This window comes from Panthera onca, chromosome B1 (genome assembly GCF_046562875.1).
Source record: "Panthera onca isolate mPanOnc1 chromosome B1, mPanOnc1 haplotype 2, whole genome shotgun sequence".
NCBI classification, from domain to species: Eukaryota; Metazoa; Chordata; class Mammalia; order Carnivora; family Felidae; genus Panthera; species Panthera onca.
Genome location: NC_138342.1, coordinates 193,399,493 through 193,418,260, shown reverse-complemented (window position 1 = coordinate 193,418,260; position 18,768 = coordinate 193,399,493). Strand labels below are relative to the sequence as shown.

The following is an 18,768-nucleotide window of genomic DNA, read 5'->3' as shown; positions in this document are numbered from 1 at the left end:
GTAGAAATTAGTGACGTTTTATTTCATTTTTCTCACATCATCATACAATAAAAACCACACTGGCATTTTATAATATCTGGAGGACATGATGAAATAGAGAGACTATTCAAATAAAATCCGTGCACCGTGGCTAATGCTGGAAGGCTGACAGCTGTAGTAAAGAGTAGATCACAAATTCATTAATGAGGGCTCCCTTTATAATTGAATTACCTGGTCTTTTATCTGTTTCAAGTAATATGTTCTTCCATCAGTGACCATTTACTGAGTGTGTGATATGTTCAGGGAACCAGCTAGGAGATGGAAGGGGCAGGTGTGCGAGGCAGACTTCCAGAACAGGAGCTGGTGACGGTCAAAGCTCAGTTAGAAGCATGAGGGTGCACAGTCAGTCCAGGGCAGAGTGAGTGAGGAGCCTTTAGAAGGATGTGCCTGCACTAAAATCAGGTCAGCCGAGTAATGTGATTTACTTGGCCCTGACTTCTAAGCCTTTCCACTTGAGCAAGAGGTAAAAATAAAATGGAGAAACCAGAGGGTGCTGTTTGTCATTGCTAATATTGATAATAATCTTCTGTATAGATTACAGATATCTCACATCCAGAATTTTATTTGGTGCACAAAACAAGTATCTGGTTATGTATTTTTTATGCTCCATTTGTATGCAACACGGACTTCAGTTTGAGTCTATATTAAATTGTGTTACATGTGGACACGTCTAATACAGAAGTAGGATGGGCCAACTAGACGGTCCTTTGAGTGAGGTTTGATTTATTTGTCATAAGATAAAGCCTCTGGCAGGAAAAAAAGCCCCAGGCAGAAAGAGGTTGGCTCAGGGAGGAAGTCTTGGTTTCTGTAGGAAGGTAGAATTCTCAGGGCAGCATGGCCACTGGCAATTGCATTTTCAGTACACTTCCCCTCCCTTCTGCCTGTTTTCACTTTTCGCGGTGTCCTTCACCCAGGGTCTGCTGTGATCTGGGAGCAGGTGACCCTGCTTCTAACACATTGTCAAGTCGCTAGTAACCTGATGCTACCTCATAATGCCTGTATCATTGGCTGCACTTCATCTCATCACACAGCCATTTTATCATCTCCCTTCACCACAAGAAGATGAGGGTGAGTACTGGATAATAAGGTATTTTGAAAGAGAGGCCACATTCACATAACTTTTGTTACAGCATACAGTCTTTGTATTACAGTGTATTGTTATGATTGTTCTATTACTAGCTACTGTTTAGCTTTTACTGTGTGTAACTGATGGGTTAAATTTTATCATAGACATGCACATATGGGCAAAAACATAGCATACATAGAACTGGGTACTCTCCTCAGTTTCAGGCATCCACTGGGGGTCTGGGAAGGAATCCTCTGGAGATAAGGGGGCACTACTGTATTTCCTGAACTATTAGACCTGAGGTTCCCAGAAAACACGAGATCTGTATGTAAAAAAAACCTAAAATTAGACTTTGACAAACTTGATGAAATATTACTATGCAAGAAACATCACTATACAGATGTCTCTGAAATAAGATTCTATAAAGAGGACAGAAAATATTTGTTTTAGTTGGGGTTCTTCAGGGTAGCGGAATCAATTAGACATGTATAAGAGGAAGTTTATCAGAGGAACTGGCCTATGTAATTATGGATTATGGATGCCAAGTCCCATGATCCACCATCAGCAAGGTTGAGAACCAGGAAAGCGAGTGGTCTAATGAGAACCAGAGAATCACTGATAAAAGTCCCAGAGTCTGAACGCCCAAGAATCAGGAGATCCAGTGTCATAGGGCAGGAGAAGGTGGACAACCCAGCTGTACTGAAGAGAGAGACTTTATCTTTCCTCTGCTTTTGTGTTCTGTGGGGACTCTCAGGAGATTGAAGGATGCCCACCCACATTAGTTAGGGTAGGTCTCTTTACTCAGTCTACTGAATCAAATTCAAATCTGTCCAAGAAACACCTTTACAGACACACCTCAGGGCAACATGTTACCAGCTATCTGACCATCCCTTAGCCCAGTTAAGTTGATATGTAAAATTAACCATCACAAGATATTTCTCAAAAACTTGTCTAAAAGCTGGTATGTAAATAACTTATCTAAAGGCATTGATGATTCATATCATCAGTGGTAACATCAACACACCAAGAGCAGAAGAGATTTGTAGAAATCCGTAGGACCTTCTTTGTTTGGGAAGCATGCAAGAATAAGGCTGGACGTTCTGGCACCTGGTTTAATAATCCGGATGCTAGGCAGAAACCATAATTCTCAGTGACACCTAACCAATACCCTGTAAAGCAATAGTCACAACCAGCAAGGAAAACAGACAATGGACAAATGACCAAAGAGAATGGACCTGTTTATGGGGTATGTTCCAAAGGGTTATTTTCTCTTGGTTTTGCCTGCCTTCACATGTATGGTTCCACCGACATCTCAAAGTATTTCCTTTTTCTTTAATTTTTTTTTTAAATGTAAATCCAAGTTAGTAAACATCTAGTGTAATAATGATTTTAGGAATAGAATTTAGTGTACACATAACACCCAGTGCTCATCCCAACAAGTGCCCTCCTCAATACCCTGCCCATCTAGCCCATCCCCCATCCAAGACCCCGCCAGCAACCCTCAGATTGTTCTCTGTGTTTAAGAGTCTCTTACGGTTTATCTCCCTCTCTAATCTCTAAGACTGAATACATGGTACACACACTAGTCTTTTCTGTGTATAAGTTGCTTTGCTAAAGTTCTTGGAAGATGGACATTTACATTCTAGTATTTCAAAAGGAGTCCACATTAACTGATAATTGCACTACTGATATTGTATTACTTATAGCTTCTTCTTAAAGTGGTAGAAAGGCGGGGTGGATTTGTGGAAAGAACACAAGCGCTGGTTCAAGAGATTAAGCATTAGTTGGGAGTGTTTTGAAGTATGAACTGGGGCTTCCCAGTTTCCCTACTATAAGCTTTCCAGCCACAGGTAGAATGGCAAGTTCAGGGACTATCAGGGGAACTCACATGATTACCCTGAACAATCACCTATAGAGACCCAGACTAATGCTTTGTAGTTTTTATTTGAATTTGCTAAGCTATCATGTTCTTCCTCAAGATATCTTAGTGTCACCACCAGTCAAGTCCTGATTCAAAAGTCGCCTTCTCAGTGAGGACTTCCCATTTCAGATTATGCAAATTCCAAGGCTTCACCCATTGTGGCCTTTCCTTTCCTTTTTCCTACAATTTGTGACTCTCAAACACGTTACTTATCTCCCTTATTTATTTGGTTCTCTGTTTGTCCCCTGGTTCTGACCCCCACTGGAATGAAAGTTCCATAAGATGACTTGGTTTTGTCTCTTTACGTTGCTGTGTCTTTAGTACTTGAAGCAGTGCCTGACACAGAGTAGCCACTCATTAAATATGGGTTGGCAGGTTAAGTAACGAAGAGAAATTTCTATATTGTGAGGAAGAATGCAGCAAATTGAGTCCAGTGAGATGTAAAAAAAAAAAAAAAAAAGCTATGTATTATCACTAAGGATGTTTACTTTCTTCACTATTTCTTCTGGCGACCATTGCCATGGCATGTTGTCTCAGTTTTTGCTCCTACTCTCCTTTTACAGCACATTCTCCACCGAGGAAAAAGACGTTTGATGTTTAGCTCTGGTCCTCCTGGGACTCTCATTGCTCTTTAAACCCAGAGTCTTCCTCGAGCCCCGTACCTCCAGACTTCCTCCAGGCTGGCCACATGCTCCCCATGATTCAATCTTCTGCCTCACTGGCTTTCTTCATGTTCCGCAGATCCACCTAATTATTCTACCCTTTGCTATTTGTGCCTGTTCTACTGGAGTATTTCTTTCTGCTTGGAACAAACCTTAGTTTGGTTGGCTTCTGTACGTCACTTATGGCTAAAAATTTTATATTTCAAATTGTAGCATTTTAAAAATAAATATATGTGATTATAATAAAAGAGGTTATAATAAAAAGCATACATTAACATTTTGGATAATGATAGATATTTATATTATAAATATATATTTATCAATATCTGAAACTTGAAGCCGTTCATATTGAAACATCATTTTGACATCAAAAAATCACTAAATACTTATTATGCAATGAACCGGAGAATTGAAAAGAGTTATGTTATGATCATAGTAGTGAGGAGATATAAAACGAATACCCCAGTTTGTTAGGAGACTAAAGCAATATCTAGTATTTCTGAACTCAAACTATGTCAAGGACTATTTATATCAATGGGATCCTCACCACAGCGTTTCGATGTAGGTATGAGTGCAATCATTTTATAGATGGGAAACCTGGAAATCAGATGATTTAAGTTCGTTCTTTGAGATCTCACATATAGAAAATGGGTTCCCAGGGCAAGAATATGTGGCTTCAAAGCTCATGCTGCGTCTCCAAGATGAAAGAATTCTTGGATGGAAAAGGAGCGCCATGGGGGTGAGGGTTAATCAGAGCGCTCTGTGGTCAGAAAAAGCTTTCCGCAGGAGATGGCGTTACACTAAGTCTGGAAGGACCAGGGAGTGCAAAACTGAGGCTGAGAAAAAAAAAAATAGTTCTTTCTGGAAAATGCAAGCACTTCAAACTAGTTAGAACACAGAGTCTGAAAGAGAGTGGGCGGACACAGATGTGTGCAGTGCACAGACGTTTGACTAAATCCTGTGGGTAACCACAGTGTCAGGTAAGTATTTCAATAAAATTATACATTGACCACGGGTCTATGAAAGATTGGGTCGAGGAAGAAATCCTTAGGAAACCTGGCAATATCCTGGTGGAGAGGTGATCAGGATCTTGAAACAAGAAACAAGGATTACACATGGAGAACACTAGACATGGAATACATATTTAGCAGGTGAAATCACTTGGAATTATGGATTGCTTAGATGTGGGGCCTGAGGCAGATGTAGGAATTTAAAATAAAACCCACGATTCTTGGTAAGATGCCTAAGAGGATTGTGTGCCATTAAGGAATTTAACAGGAAGAACAGATTTTTAGGAAAATCTATTTTCTATGTTGTTTTTAGTTTTAAGCCCTTGAGGAACACTGATATACTCACTAAACCATTTAACATATAGGTTTGGAGTCTGGAACACAGTTTAGATGTGGCTCCAAAGACAATGACTGGCTTTACGTCCCAACCTGAACACTTAAAATCTGTACAACCCTGGATAAATGATTTAATTTCTCTAAACTTTAGTGTGTTCGTCGATCAAATGGACAAAGTTACAATACCACACAGTGTCCCCATGATAATTGGATATTATAATCTGTAAAACACAAGTAGAACATTACCTAGCAGGTGTATTTGTGGGTGTGGCCACAGTTTTCATTACTACTTGTTATTTTGCTTGGCAGACACACAAGATTTATGAGTGGGTTAATATATTAGGCAGTGCAGGTTGAAGACCTGATATGAATGAGATCAACTAGGAAGATAGGATGACAGGAGAGAGGAAAACTAGGAATAAACCCTTGGAATCATCTGCACTGAAGACAAAGATATGAGGAGAGAAAACTTAATGTGTGCTGGGGTATAATTAATCTGAGGGCTGGAAGAAGGGAGTGAATGTTGTTGAAGAAGCCATAGGAGCTAATAAAGAAGTGAAGGAGTAACATGTTAAATAGGGAAGACATATAAAGAAAAGGAAGTGACTTGTCAATTTAGAAGTAGTAAAAGGGTTTCAATAGAATGATAGGGTCGGAAAAAAGAAACCAGATTGCGTCAGTTTTGAGAAATTCTTGGGAGGTCTGCATGTGGAGACAGTGGGAATAGGCCAGTCATGATTCTTTAATTAGGAAGGCAGTACAGATACTTGGTGGGGAAGGTCTTGAAATGGTACAAGGAAAGGGAATCTAAACCTAAAATTCACGCATTTGTTATTTTTTAATTAATTTATTTTTATTTTAGAAAGAGAGAGCGAGAGAATGGGGAAAGGCCAGTGGGAGAGAGACAGAGAGAGGGAGAAAGAGAATCCCAAGCAGGCTGTATGCTGAGTGCGGAGCCTGATGTGGGGCTCGATCTCATGCCCCTGGGATCATGACCTGAGCCAAAACCAAGAGTTGGATACTCAACCGACTGAGCCACACAGGTGCTTCTAACATTGACCTATTCAAAATATACTAATCAGAGATTTTGAGTAGGTTTAAGGATAGCACAACTATCCCCCCTAATCTAATTTCACTTCCCATCTGTACCCTCTTCACCCCAGCCAGGGGAAAACACGAATTCACCTTGTTTTCTGTAGATTTGCCTATTCTGCACATTTCATATAAATAGAATCGTAGAATATGTGGTCCTTTGTGATGAACTCATTTCATTCAGCGTAATGTTTTTGAGGTGTATCCATGTTGTAGCATGAATCAGCACGTCTTTCTCTTACTTTGTTTTGTTTTGTTTTTGCTGAATAATATTCCACTGCGTGGATATGCCACAGTCATTTATCAGTTGATTGATGTTTGGGTTGTTTCTCTTTTTTGACTCTTTTGAATAATTCTGCTATGAACATTCATGTACAAGTTTGGTGTAGATGCATGTTTTCATTTTCTTGAGTATGTAGCCTGGTGTAGAATTTCCGGGTCATGTGGAAATTCTTTAAGTGTTTGGGGAACTGCCAGACTGTTTTCCAAAGCAGGAAGATCATTTTTCCGTTTACTCCAGCAGTGTATGAGGCTTCCAATTTCTTCACAATTATTATTTTTCCCAACTCTTATTTGTTGTTGTTATTCTAGAATGAAATCGGTTTTATGCGATAATTGCATCTTCATATAATATCGTCAGTGTTTCTGTTTAATCTGTGGAGACCTTTTCAGTAAAGTGAACCTAAATTTAAAGCCATCAATTCAATTGTGAATCAGAAAAAAAAGTTACCATAAATTCAGGACAGTATTTCCTGTGGCATTCCTGATGTCGGGGGCCGCCAGGATATTTAGACTATATACAGTTGTGTGCATGATAACAAGGGAGTCCTTTTCAGCAGTTACGTCACGGTCAACAGTATGGCTAATTTGTAAGAACAGATATGGCGTCATCACCGCTGTCCAGTGGTTTAGAGCCCCATGGGCTGCAATATCAGATGCGAAGTCCACTGCGATCGGGCTGCTAGTAGGATTGTTTTTGTCGTATTTCTTCTGTTAGATTTTTGCTCTGATCCTGGATATTGCCTTCCATTGCTTGTCCCTGCCCTTTTTTGCTGATTTTGGCAGCTACTTAATTTACAACCTTTTAATCTAGTTCTTTTCTGTTTCAATCTGGGAAATTCAGTGTTCCTGGCTTATAACTTAAATATTTTGTGCTATAAATCTGTGGTATTATTTTCATCACTGAGACATAGGATACCAAAGCTGCATAATCTTTTCATGGAAAGGTAACATCAGAGAAATATTATTCAGCAAAACTAAAGGAGGGCCCTTATTCACAGCAGCTTTATTTGTAATAGCTGCAAGCTGGAAATGGCCGAGATGTCCTTTAATAGGTGAAAGCGTAAATAAACTGTAGTCTGATCATACCCTGGAATACTAATTGGCGATATTAAAACAACAACAAAAAAATATTATCACACAAAAACTTGGCTGAATCTGCATGGATTTCACTAGATTAAAAAAAAAAAAAAAAAAAAAAAAGGTTCCAAATAGTTACATACTATGTGATTCCATTGTATACAAAACTTTTTTGACTTGGCAAAATTATAGACATGGAGAACAAATTTGTGATTGCCAGAGCTCAGGAATGAGGGGTGGGGCAGGGAATGAATTTTGTAATAAGAGGTAACATCAGGGATCCTTGTCGTGAAACTGTTCTGTATCTTCTGTATCTTGACTGCATCAATGTTACTGTCCTGGTTGTGATAATAGTACCATCGTTTTGCAAAATGTCACCATTGGTGTGAACAGAGTAAAGGTACAGAGTGTATCTCTGTATTATTTCCTATAATTCCAGGTGAATCTTTAATTATCTCAAAAACAAAAAAACTCTTAATTAAAAAGTGCATTGAAAGGTATGCACCTTCTATTGAGAAAAAGACCTGATCTAAAATGATGAGAACCTTATTGTTTCAATATGTGGATTTTCCAAAGCAAAATACATATCCTTGTATATTAAGCCAAGTTGCTTCTTGCATTAACTTTTTTTTTTTTTTTTTTAATCACGAGCAATTTGAGATACCTTGCTGTCTTGTTGCCCTGGAAACAATTTAGCTCCCCGACCCCAGGGGATGAAACAGATAAAGTTTGGGGGGAAAAAAGCCTTCTTTAAATATACCATTCATCCCAGATCAATGACATTTCATTTAATATTTTGAATATCAAAGAGAAATGAAAGCTGCATAATTTTCTTTCAACAAATAAATGAAAGAACTAATAACATCTATCAGTTATGTGCATACTGGCACGGTCAATGAAAAATAATTTGGGACAAGCCTATTTTGAAAACTTTGAGGATCATGGATTTTTAAAACTACAGAAATGTTACTTTACTGGTGAAAACAATATTTGAAAGAAAAATCTCAGTTTGTGCTCTGCAGTGAGTGGAAAACCATCACAAGCTTGATAGATTATCTGATTTGGGGTATTTGGTAAAGAAGGAAGCCTCAACTCTGAATCATGATTTTTCATGAGACGCTTTGTCATCGGGGATTCTGACAAAAATTCTTAAAAGTGTTATTTTTTTTTTTTGGGTGCCCTGAAATTTGTCAATGTACAGAATGTCAGGACCTTCTTAAGAGTTCTGCTAAGAAATGCAAGTGTAATAGAATATTTAAGGCCTTTAAGGAAACGTCTTCGAGCACCTGGTTAAAATTCAGGCAAAATTAATTTCTTAGAATAAAAAATACAGTATAATTCTCAGGCTAATGTAGGGAGAAGTAACTTGGCCTGAATAATGCCTGGATCATTTGGCTGAAAAGGAAAAATCGCCTTTATTTGGGGCTGTGGGGTCATCACGGTAGTTGATGCTGAGCACAAATAAGAGCTCCTGTAGCCCAATTGCCATTGTCAAGAGAGATTAGAGACAGATATCAGTTCAGATTTCCCAGTGCTTGAAAAGTGAAGCCTCATGTAGGCCAGGATCAAAGTCGCTAAAGACTTACACGTTTATCATCTGGCAGGCTCTGCAAACACCATCAAACAGTGCAAACAATTCAGAGTATAAATTTTTAGATGACCTTAAATACGAAATCTGAATGCATAATCCTTTCTTACTGACACAGATAGGGACAGTTGAGGAAGGACTTGCTGAAGATAAGCTTCTTGAATTGAGGACAAAGAATATAATGGGTCTGGCTTCAGATTAGCAGCTCTGTAGTCCTTTTCCAGGGGACTGTCCTCCAGCAGTGTGACCGATGGAAACTCCAGGCTTGTGGGTTTTGTTTTTGTTTCTATTTTTTATTACCTTGATTTTATAATCAGGTTGTTCTCTTACATACCAACATGAAAAGTAAAAAATGATCAGATGATATTGGTAAAAAAACTGATGTTACAGTGTTGTTGAAGAAGATGATTCCAGTTTTATTTTAAAACACCAACTATGGGGCAACTGGCTGGCTCCCATCAGTAGAGTATGCAGCTCTTAATCTCAGTGTCATTAGCATGAGCCCCATGTTGAGTGTGGAGAATACTTTAAAAAAATTAAACGGGGTGCCTCGGTGGCTCAGTCAGTTGGGCATCTGACTCTGTCTTGGGTCATGATCTCACAGTTTGTGGGTCCGAGCCCTGTGTCAGGCTCTGTACTGACAGCTCAGAGTCTGGAGCCTGCTTCGGATTCTCTCTCCCTCTCTCTCTGCCCTCTTCCTGGCTTGTGCTCTGTCTCTCTCTGTCTTTCAAAAATAAATAAACGTTAATTTTTTTTAATTAAACAAACAAAAAAACACACCAAATATAACTGTGTGTAAGTATGCTCATGTAGGTTTATCAGTTTTTAGGGACAAATTGTCAGGATAAACCAAAACGGTAATAATGATGGTCTCTGTGAAGTGAGATTTGGGGAAAAAGTTATGTAGATATGTGCTTTTGGAATAAAAAGTATTAAATGTATGAAGAACAGGAGTGGCATATGTATTATCAAGACTAAGTCTAAGACATGAACATTTCAGCTTCTTTTTCAGGAAAACAAACTGCAAAATCTCACAGAAATCTACTTTTGCTGAAATAAAATCTGTGGGGTTTTTCTTTCGTTTTACCTCCTTGGAAAATTTAGAATCGTTGTCTTTTTAGGAAACAGCAATTATTTTTATCAAAAAATGAAAAGAGAGGGGCGCCTGGGTGGCTCAGTCGGTTGGGCGGCCGACTTCGGCTCAGGTCATGATCTCGCGGTCCGTGAGTTCGAGCCCCGCGTTGGGCTCTGTGCTGACAGCTCAGAGCCTGGAGCCTGTTTCAGATTCTGTGTCTCCCTCTCGCTCTGACCCTCCCCTGTTCATGCTCTGTCTCTCCCTGTCTCAAAAATAAATAAAACGTTAAAAAAAATTAAAAAAAAATGAAAAGAGAAAGACATGATTGTTTATGAAGATTATATTATGAAGTGTGTCCATGTGAGGAAATGGCTTTCTACATGCAATAAAAAGAAATAAGCAAAAACTTGAAGTTCAAGATTATTTTCATTTTAGGACATGGACTTATTCCTTTGTGTAAGACTCTCAGAGAGAGTCAAGGTTCTAGCTGATTAAGAAATACTGATGCACAGGATATGAAGTGGGATCTTCATCTCATTTGTATGTGCACCCATGTTCAATGTCCAACTCTAGTATTTCTGGTCAACAGGGTAACAGATCCCTTTCTACTTCTCTACTCAATGTCATCATTTCTTCCCTCCCTCCGTTCCTTCCTTCCTCCCTCCGCCCCTGCCCTCCTTCCTCCCTCCGTCCCTCCCTTCCTTCCTTTCTTCCTGAATAGAAACCTTCTCTCTACCATGAGACAGTAGGCACTACTGAAGATTTTTATCATGACTGTGTGATCTGCTGTCACATAAGGCGAAACAACCCTGGGTGGTGGATGAGAGTAAAAGTGTTATTGACTAGAGAGCAATCTCCAAAGCGTTACCTATGAATTGGCTGGTATAACACTCCAAACAAGAGACAGGAGGACACAGAAATTGGCCCACTTGATTATTTTCATCAGAAATTGGGATGAATATGTATGTGTTTTGTCTATTAATGGTTCTATTTTATATGGGTATGAACAAGCTAACGGTAAAAGATCACCAAAATGACTACTATAATCTGTGGTCCAGAATACAACCATCCAGTACAAGCCAATTCTGGGCAGAACTCACCTGGAAGAAAACGAAATCACATGCAAAGATGGGGAAGAGCGGACCAAGCCCAGGAATCCTGCTTTCACGGATTTGACCAGCATCAGTAGTATCCGTCTGGAGTAGGACATTGCTTACGTTTGGTTTTCTCTCAAGTAAACTGCGGGATGGGGGGTCTGCCCACCTAACACTAATGAGATGTTGGAAATACATGATAGTGTAGTTGTAAACTTAAAAAATATAGGCCTCTTTTGTAGATGAAATATTTAAGAGAAAAACAGGTCTGATCTGTAGACCAGGATTGAAATCTGGGTGGATATATTAAAATCCAGCATGGTACAGGGTAATCCCTGCTGTTCTCTGGGCCCTGGCATTCTCACCCTGTAAGAGCAGTTAGGAGACCCTTCAAATAATATTTTAAACCTACAATTTTATGTTCCTGCTTAAAGCACTAATATATCTCTCTGCTGTTATTTTTCTTTCAGAAAAGGAATACAAATATCTTTAAAATGCGATTTTAATGCAATCAAAAGATGTTGTAATGTAATCATTATAATAATAAAATATTATAGTTAAAAATGACTAGGAAAGATGACATTCGCTTCTGGGTTTATTATCAACTGTATTTCTAGGGAAGTAAAGATTTGAAAATAACAATAAAATCTGCAAGTGATTTACACAAAAGCTTTCTCAGTGAAGTAATCTGACCACGACTGTTTCTAATTCCACTAAAGTAATGGCCAATAAAATTTGAGTGTATCACGCAGTACAATTAGGTTAATTTAGATTAAAAAAATTAGAAGTGTGTTATTAAGTGCATTGTATTTTAAAAATGATTTAAGAGATCACATCAATCTTTTAGCATATCTGTTAATAATTAAGGGATGGGGCAAGGTAGTTCTTACGGATGTTTTATCGTATCTTTACGTAAGCTATTGACTAAGAATTCATTGCTCAAAGCAGTCTAGTCCAGGTTTTCAGGAGGTCATTCAGACCCCACTGGAAGATCACTGTCAAATTATAGTCCTGCCTGGGACTGCCTGGGTTTGACATCAGCTTTATTTCCGTGTGACAGAATCTAACACAAAAGAAAAACCGCAGGTGAAAGAGACATAAGGAACACAGCTATGAGGGAAGTTTTATGCTTAAAGGGAAAGAGGAGTGGTTTGAATTTCTAAAAGATGAGAGCATAAGCCCCTTAGATCTTTCAAAGTACCGAAATAGTCATTTTTAAGTAAAAGCAAGACTCGGAGCTTCAGAGAGTTCAGAGAACTTCATCCTGAAGCTACTGTCGCTGCCACACCAGGGATCGTCAGATATCGCAGGGCACTCTGTCAGCTGTCAGGAAATAAATCTCTCTATCAGATGGAGGCCGTCGGAGTTGGAGCAAATACTGCACAGTGTGCCATCCGGGGAGCTCTCAACATGCCTGGCGAACAAGGGGTCCCTGGCGTACTCTGATTTATGTGTATCTGTAAAGTTACTCCTGATACAGTCAAATAAAGACACTGATCAAGAGCGCTGTCACTTGAAATGCTTTCATACCGTGGCCACCTCCCTCAACCTATTGTCCGTGGCTGCAAGGAAAGAAAAGCACCAGATTCTGTTCCCAGCAGTTTCTTCCTTTCCACTGTGACCCCTCTAAAAGACTGTTGCCGGGAGCACCAGTGCTCCCTTCCTGTGCTAGCAGAGAGCAGCAGGTACTTGTATTTGGGTGAGAAAGGTGGCCCTGTAGGTTGTTTCCTCTGTCAGTAGATTCGCCGTATCATCTCAGGATTTCTCAGATGCCTGCCGTGGTCCTTTTCTTGCTCTCAAATTTCTAGGATTCCTAAACACACAACTGGCTCTCCGACTCTGATCATGAGCATGTGGCCTGTGCCATGTTTCATTCCCCGTCACCTCCGAACTGATTGTATTTCTTCTTCGTTTCATTATACTTCCAATCCTACGAGGTCCGAATTGGACTGGATCTGTGCTAGCAGTAATAGTTAAAAATGTGGATGTCGTTGTTTGGTTGCTGTTGAAATTGGCTATCATTTGTAACTTGCTGCAAGATAGGAATCGGATAAAATCAAAGCAGGGTATATGATGAATTTAATAATGTCTGATACTTGCAAATAAACTTAATTCATATATCAGAGGTTAGTTTCACAAGAAGATGTATAAACGCTCCACGGGAATACATCGTTAGGGACTTCACATTGTGGAGTTCAAAGGCCCAAACACATTTTGGACAGTTTTGGTGTTGCTGAAAACATAATCGAAGTCAGTGGCCCAGTTCCTGAAAAGCATTATTTTATCAGGGTTTTAAACAGGGCAGGAAAGAAGGAAAGATTTCAGAAGTGCTGAAAAGAAAATAATGAAGACTGACTTTGATTACGAGTGAAAAATCGATTCCTCAGTTATGAGGAAAATTTGTTGTATGTTTGAGAATTATGTAGACCTAGCGTAATTATAAAGATTTTTTTAGCTGAGTTTTTGTTTGCTCCCAGTGTAAACAAATACAATTTTAAAACTTAGTCTCTAGAAAATGCTTCATGTTGGACTTACCTATGTACATATTATGCTTTTCTTTACCTTCCCAAGAGAGTAAATACTTGAGAACTATGCCTTATATTTCATTGTAAGCGATTAGTCGCTTACTAGTCCCTATATTCATAATTTGAATGTAGTAGCTTTGAACAAACATCTGTTGGTTATAAAAATAAACTATTATTCCATGGGATTTGCCCCATTATTTGTTTTGCAAATATAATTGCAGACGCACATATCTTGTTTTATCCCCTTACAATATTCGGTTTCTCCCTGCCATCACTACTTTGCTTTGTTACTTTATTTTATTTTATTTTGCTATTTTATTTTCTTTTGTGTTAGGAAGCTTTTCTAGTACTGGTCTCTATATTCTGAAATGGGATCATTTCTTTCTAACTTTAATGTGGCTTCCATTTTACTCCCATTCAAGTCAGAAAGATTCATATTATGTCATTTATTGCCACCGCACAATCCTTGGATAGATTGTGTGAACTCTTTTGAAAATGATACCTAAGTACTTTTTTACACATTTTGAGACATGGTTTTTAATAGTTTCTTGCTTAAAAGAATTATCCTCATATCTTCCAGAAAGTGCTAGAATTTATGGAAAGAGAAAAAGTGTAAGTCAGCCTGCAGGATGTGGAGACAGGAAATCTTGTTTTTATTTCCATCTCTGACATGTTGTGTGTTTCCACTGCAACAGAAAGAGGCATGATACAATATATTCACGGCAGAAGTTACCATTCAATTTCTGTCCATGGCAGGAAGGGAAGCAGAAATTTTCCCTGAGTTTGAAGGTTCAGCTGTGATCTCACACAGCTATTATTTGGAATACAACAATGGTAAAAGATCCAAAAGGTGCTAGTGAAAAACAGAATTTTACTGCATGTATTTCCACAACAATTAGAGCAAGAAGGAGGCTGGGTTGGAGTACAGTCTTCTCATGGTTGACCTTGTGGCCACAATGATTTTACTGTACCCAAAATTTGAAAAGCAGTAGTTATGTTTACTGAATATGTGGTATGGAACATTTGAAAGTAGTGTCTTAAAACTCTGCTATTAATTTTATGAGATTTTAAGTTAGTTTCGATGTTTCAAATTTGCAAATTCATCATAGCATATAGAAAACTTGGCTCACTGAGGAGACTTTCTGCCCACGTGCTTCTAATGCCCACACAGAGAAAAAGAAATGGCATATGATAACAACAAGTATCTACTTTTGGTATAGTAAACTTACAAATGAACTATGATCCACCGCAAGTGGCCCATTCAAATTATTGGTTAGCCATGTGGATGCATTTTAAGTAAGTCCTTAAATGGTAATAAAGAACAAAAGCATTTTAAATGAACAACTGTCTTAGTAATAGTTGGTGAGTAAGATTATAGCTAGTTCAGTGAAGTTTTGGTTGGTTTACTTTTTAAAAAGTGATAGGTGGCATCCCATATTGATTCACCTGTGCATATTTTCCATGTCTTTCAATTACACTTCAGGCTCTCTTTCCTTTGGTTATTGATTGATTGATTTTTAATTTGACTATACTTTATAGGCAATGTTACATTAGTTTCAGATATGCAACTTAGTATTTGACAAGTTTATACATTATGCTGTGTTCACAGCAAGTATAGTCACCATCTGTCCCGTTACATCTCTGGTACAATATCATTGACTGTATTCCTTATGGTGTCCTTTTTATTCCCGTGGCTTATCACTCCATAGCTGGAGGCCTATATATCCCTTTCCCCTTTCCCCATTTTGTCCAACTCCCCACCCCCTCCCCTCTGGCAACCATCTGTTTGTTCTCTGGTTTTATAGTTCTTATTGTGTTTCTGTGTATTCATTTTTTGTTGGATTCCATTTATGAGTGGAATCGTATGGTTTTTGTCTTTTTCAGGCTGACTTATTTCACTTAGCATAATACACTCTAGGTCCATCCATGTTGCCTCAAGTAGAACAGCCTCATATTTTTATGGCTGTGTAATATTCCAGTGTTTAGTGTGTGTGTGTGTGTGTGTGTGTGTGTGTGTATGCGTGTATGTCACATTTTCCTTATCCATTCATATATTGATGGACATCCATCTATTGAGGACATGATGCCCCAATGTCTTGGCTGTTATTAATATCCTGCAGTAAACATGGGGGCACATATCTTTTCAAGTTAATGTTTTCATTTTCCTTGGGTAAATACCCAGTGCTAGAATTATTGGATTATATGGTATTTATTTTTTTAATTTTCTTAGAAATCTCCATACTGTTTCCCACAGTGGATGTACCAATTTACATTCCTACTAACAGTGCATGAGAGTTCCTTTTTCTCCATATCCTTGCCAACACTTGTTTCTTGTCTTTTTGATTTTAGCCATTCTGACAGGTATGAGGTAGTATCCTATTGTGGTTTGGATTTGCATTTCCCTAATAATTAGTGATGTTGAGCATCTTTTAATGTACCTCTTGGTCACCTCTCTTCTTTGGAAAAAGTGACTCTTTAGTTCTTCTGCCTATTGTTTAATTAGATTGTTTCGTTTTATTTTTATTTTATTTTAGAGAGAGAGCATGTGCATGTCACAGGGGGAGGAGCAGAGGGGGAGAGAGAGAGAGAGAGAGAGAGAGAGAGAGAGAGAATATCCCAAGCAGACTCTACATTCAGCATAAAGGCTGATGCATGGCTCAATCTCACAACCACAAGATCATGACCTGAGCTGAAATCAAGAGTCAGAGGCTTACTATTTGAATCGCCAAGGTGTCCCTATTTGTTTTCATTTTTGGTGTTGAGTTGTAGAACTCCTTATCAGATATATCATTTGCAAATATCTTTTCCCATCCAGTAAGTTGTTGTTCTTGTTATCTTGATGATTTCCTTTGCTGTGCATGATTATTCTTTAAATTAATTCTAACACTGAACTGACATTATTGATATTATACTTTTTTTTTTTTTTTTTGGTGCAGTGGCTTTGATGATGAGTGTGATGTATTTGACATTATAAGTCGTATTTTATATTACTAAACTAATATGTTTTAATACCACATCCAATTTTGAGAATAAAAACAAGTCATATTACTAGCTTTGAATTCAGACCATTAAAACTAATTTATGTGTAGGTTTTGAGTTCTTTGTAAACTACCCTCTTACATCACTTTGTTATGCAAAACTTATTAATTCTTATTTTTATACTTTGCATGAAGATAATATTTGATAATCTTTCATTAGTTATAGTTCAGAGAAGAGGTAGGATTTTGGGGTGCTTGGGTGGCTCAGTTGGTTAAGCGTCCAACTTCAGCTCAGGTCTTCATCTTGCAGTTCATGGGTTTGAACCCTGCGATGGGCTCTGTGCTGACAGCTCGGAGCCTGGAGCCTGCTTCAGATTCTGTGTCTCCCTCTCTGCCCCCCCACTTGTGGTCTGTTTCACTCTCTTGCTCTTTCAAAAATGAATAAATGTTAAAAAATTTAAAAAAGAAAAAGAAAAAGAAAAGAGGTAGGGTTTTAAAAGATTATTCTTAATGAAATTAGAAATTATTCTAAACCTATGTTGGAAATGTCTGACCTATCCTTAAAATGGACACATTCAAGAAAATAAAATAATTAGTAGTAGTAAAAATAATAGAGTGCCTGGCACTATTGCTAACATCAGCCATTATGAAAGCACAGCTTACACTGTTTCCTCATTTCTAAGATGTCAATATCTGTAAAAGGTACCATCGATTTAACATCAGCTTTCCTGGGGAGGGGACAGAAATGGCTGGCAGGATTCTTTTGAAATCCATTGTAGGATGCATCCAAATTTAGGAAATGTTAAAATGTGAAGAAATGTTGGTATCTGAGAATTGAAGAAATGTGGTAATGTATCTGTGTGTTTACCATCTGTGATATTCCAAATGAAACCCACAATTTTGCAGTTGACAACTTTTCATCTGGTATGAACGTCCTGAAGCTATTACAGCTTTGCCGAGGTTGTTGTAAATGTGTCTGTAATAATGAATGGGTACAGCTTGATATCACTGATTGTGTGATCACTTTTCCCTCTGTAGTTAAGTTTGTAAATGCATGAAAGGCATTCTGAAGTATTTCACTATATAGTAACATCCTGTTTCTATGTCTGAAGAATGTCCTTTGGGATATAGGAAGTATAAACATTACTTGGAAGAAATGAAAATCATGAGAAGAGATAAATCGTTATAAAATGAATTACTCCTGACAGGGTTTTTCTCTTCAATAAAAGTTTGTCATGAGCAAACTTTTAGGTGTAAAGTGGAATCTGATATTGTGAAGTGGGTTTTATTTAAAGTTGCATTCTTGATATTTGACTTAGCATAACATAACTACGACAAAAAAATGACATTATTAATAAAATAAACATGTTCATTAGGGTAAGGAGGCTTACAGGAATAAGAGAAATGGCTTTTTTTTTTTTACAGGAAACAGGCCTACATTATCCATATTGCTTTTGCCTTGGTTGTAGTGTTTATACGATATTTATATAAAAGATTAAAACATCTGATAGTAATTCAAGGTTTACACATGATACCCATGTAACAGTTTCCAGACACAGAGAATTGTGCAACACATTCAATACTTACATTGGAATACGTACATCAATACACAGATATCTTCCCTGTCAGTACAAAATTGCCACCAGGCTATTATTTTGATCCTATGGACGGATGTAAAACAAGGAGAATGGGATGAATTGAAACGGTCTTAATGGAGTCTCTTATAGGTTTAATTAGGTATGCATCAGCTCAAAATACATCTGGACCATAAAAGAGGCATAATGAGTATCTGAACTAACAATTTGATGTTGTTGTTATTTTGTTGTTTTCAAAATTCTTCTGTACATGGAAGTGAGTTGGAGGAAAGATCGTACCCGTTACTTGCAGTGGTTTCTTCTGGTGAGAGTCATGGTCATGTTTAGTGTGTGTGTGTGTGTGTGTGTGTGTGTGTGTGTGTGTGTGCGCACATGCGTGCACTACTATTTACAGTAGTGCAAATACTGTAAATAGATTTGGAAGTGTA

The 18,768-nt window shown here is 38.1% G+C and overlaps 1 long non-coding RNA gene across 6 annotated transcripts in view; it reads left to right on the top strand.

Moving 5' to 3' along the window:
- Positions 1 to 959: 959 nt before the first annotated feature.
- LOC132691500 (uncharacterized) overlaps positions 960 to 18,768 on the top strand; it is a 1,565,096-nt gene continuing 1,547,287 nt past the window's right edge. For all 6 annotated transcript variants that reach the window (XR_013554851.2, XR_013554850.2, XR_013554852.2 and 3 more), the window contains exons 1-2: positions 960 to 1,107; positions 3,590 to 3,859. This is a non-coding gene — a long non-coding RNA (uncharacterized LOC132691500). The remainder of the gene's footprint in view (positions 1,108 to 3,589; positions 3,860 to 18,768) is intronic.